This window comes from Aptenodytes forsteri, unplaced genomic scaffold, assembly GCF_000699145.1.
Source record: "Aptenodytes forsteri isolate BGI_AS27 unplaced genomic scaffold, ASM69914v1 Scaffold267, whole genome shotgun sequence".
NCBI classification, from domain to species: domain Eukaryota; kingdom Metazoa; phylum Chordata; class Aves; order Sphenisciformes; family Spheniscidae; genus Aptenodytes; species Aptenodytes forsteri.
Window position 1 is genome coordinate 3,273,235 of NW_008794173.1, and position 2,712 is coordinate 3,275,946.

At 46.8% G+C, this 2,712-nt stretch overlaps 1 long non-coding RNA gene across 1 annotated transcript; it reads right to left on the reverse strand.

The window, feature by feature from the left end:
- Window positions 1-623: 623 nt before the first annotated feature.
- Window positions 624-2,535, reverse strand: LOC103902646. Its single transcript, XR_657786.1, has 2 exons — window positions 2,370-2,535; window positions 624-2,281 (listed from the first exon to the last, which is right to left on the reverse strand). It is a non-coding gene; the product is annotated as an uncharacterized LOC103902646 (long non-coding RNA).
- Window positions 2,536-2,712: the final 177 nt, after the last annotated feature.

The window sequence follows — 2,712 nt, forward strand, 5'->3', positions numbered from 1 at the left end:
AACCCTGAAGAGCAAGAGTGAAAAAACCCACAGTATCCTCTGGGATACAGCCCGCTGTTTGAAGCGTGCCTTCCAAATGGACAGACCCAATTCACCCGCCGTACAAAACCTTCCAGACAAAAGGTCAGCCGTGTTCTTCTTCAGGTATGCACTAAACCAGCCATGAAATCGATGCTGCCAGCTCATCAGGAACCGCTATTTTCTGTAAACAAGTCTAACCAATCTACCCGACGGGTACCTTCCTGCTTTAACCGAACGTTTCTTCTTCTGGGAGCCAATTCGATTTCTTGGCTCTGGGAAAGGGGGATCATAAGGGACATGAAAATACAACTCTGGTTTTGTCTTGAAGACAGTTTGTCATTTTTTCTCTCCTACCAAAACACAGATCCAATATTGTCTATATGGAAAAAATACATTGGCTGTTTGGATAAATGAGAACATGTATGCTACTACCGGTCTGACCACACGCACTGACTCCCACGGAATAGCACGGCAAGAGTTCCTTTTTCCACCTACATTTGCGACACTACGTCCCAGCTTACATATTTATGCAGCACCAACTACCAACATATCTATGGTCTGCTTCTACAGAAAGAGATAGAAATGAGATAATACACAGTTGAAAACCACGTTTTTTTAATCTCATAGTCACTCAAGGCGGCTTTGAAATACACAGGAGCTTTCTATAACCAAGGGTTGATCAAAGAATGAGAATTAAAATACTGAGATTCCACAGAAACCGTTCTGAGTTTTGCCAGGGTCAGCTCTCTTCTGTCCCATAAAGTGCCGAGCAGATGCCGTCACCGCAGTGCATCACCATGTTCCCACTGAAAGCAGCTGCAAAGTTCTCATAAGGGTTCAACAAATACAGCAATTTCAGTGGCAGCCAAGGACACCCAGACACTCACACGGCTGTGTCTGCACCTTTCAGATCACAAGGGGGGACTATCCTCTAACTCACTGTATGGGACCCTTCTCAAGATAAGATCTTAACAAAAACGTTAACGCAGTTACATGTATTACACTGCCAGTGTGCCTCCCACATAGGAGGGTTTGTCCTGAATCCTTAGGTGAAAATTTCTCCTTACACCCACTGTCACACATTGTGCCACGCACTGTTGGTCTTAATGGTTTTGCTTCTGTCATTCATAAAGGTAACGCCTCCACCTACTTAAACTGAAAGATGCTTCGGCTCTACATTTACAGAGCACGTCAGGAGTTTTTAGGAGGAAAGCCGCAAGCTAAGTGTGGTATTATCCTAAGAAACAGTCTTGCACGGGTATTAGACAAACAGATGTCTTCAGCTACCGTAGGACCTGGCCACTGGCAGGAAATAATTCTGCGAGTGGTGCTTGGACAGATTTCAAGAGCTGAAGCATGGCAGGCTGATTACCGGTTCTCACCTTTCAATCTGAGACCAACTGGGAAAGGTCAGAGCTGCTGCTGCTGATAGGCCAGACACATGGAATTAATTTCAGTGTCTGGCAAACACCTTCACCAAAATATGCTGAAAATTCTGCTATTTAAAGTAGCTCAGCAAGCCGAGTTCGTTATCCCACTTGAATCACAAAGCTCTCCCTTGCTACAGGCGTTGTTGCAGCACAGAGCTAAGCGAAATCTGTAAAATCGATGTGAGCAGCAAGACACACACCCGGGGACCTGGCCTGCTCGGGTTCCCTGCTGCTGCCGGGAGCTGCGCGAGCCAGGTCAGCGCTGTGTGCGGCGTGCCCACGCTGCTCTGCAGGCACGGAGCCTGTGAGCGGGATGCTCTGTACTGCGGTAGCCGGCAAACCACGCTAACATTATCTACAACTCAGAAAATACTGCGTTAAAGGTGTAGCGTCACGGGCTACTTCAGCAGTCGCCAGGGACATAATGCATGGGGATATGCGGTTTGTGCAGCCACCATCACACCCCGCATCGCGGCACTGTCACTGCGCTGAAAAGATCTTGCAGGGTGCCAGCTGTGGTTTAGAAGATGCAATGCGCCCAAGTGGTTCTCTCTGCTTTAGCTTATTTTTAAGTTCCCATCAAAGAAGCCATTTCACAGAGACTTTTTCCAGCATGTTTATGACCCAAATTCCATGGTTTTAATTCTGTATTTTCAGAGTTGAATCACAAGTTAAAAATAAACTGATGGAATAAACCCCACACCTTCCCTCTCTCAGACACACTCTCACACGCATACTTCTCATGTGAGAGCAAAGCGATGCTTCAGAAGGCTTAATGGCAAGAGCAGTGCTTCAGGCTTGTTATTAAAACGTCACGGCAGAATCAGAACCTACATAGGAAAATGAAAATAAACAGTGCTGTTGCCAGTACGCGCTGCAACTGCGGAAGAACAAGCTGCCGGGACACGTCGTGTTTACATTTATAAATCCAATGCTGGGAAAAGGTAAAGACTGAGGGATGTGAAGAAGAGAGGAGGAGGGAAATCAGTGCCTCTGCGGCTTCAGGCGGCTCACGCTTTGTTATACCGACGCAGTCGTGGTCACGGAAGATATTTAGGGTGGCCTGTCTCTCTTTCTTTCTGCGTCTCCTGAAAAAAAACATTTAGCTGCTAGTATTTTATTTAAAAATCAATTCTAGCGCTGGAAACATGCCAAAGACAACAGCCAGAAGATCAAGGAAATTCAGCGCTTTTCATAACAGGGGAACAGAAAGGAAACGGCCACCCATGGTTTGCCACCCAACGGCAAGCGACCGCCGGCG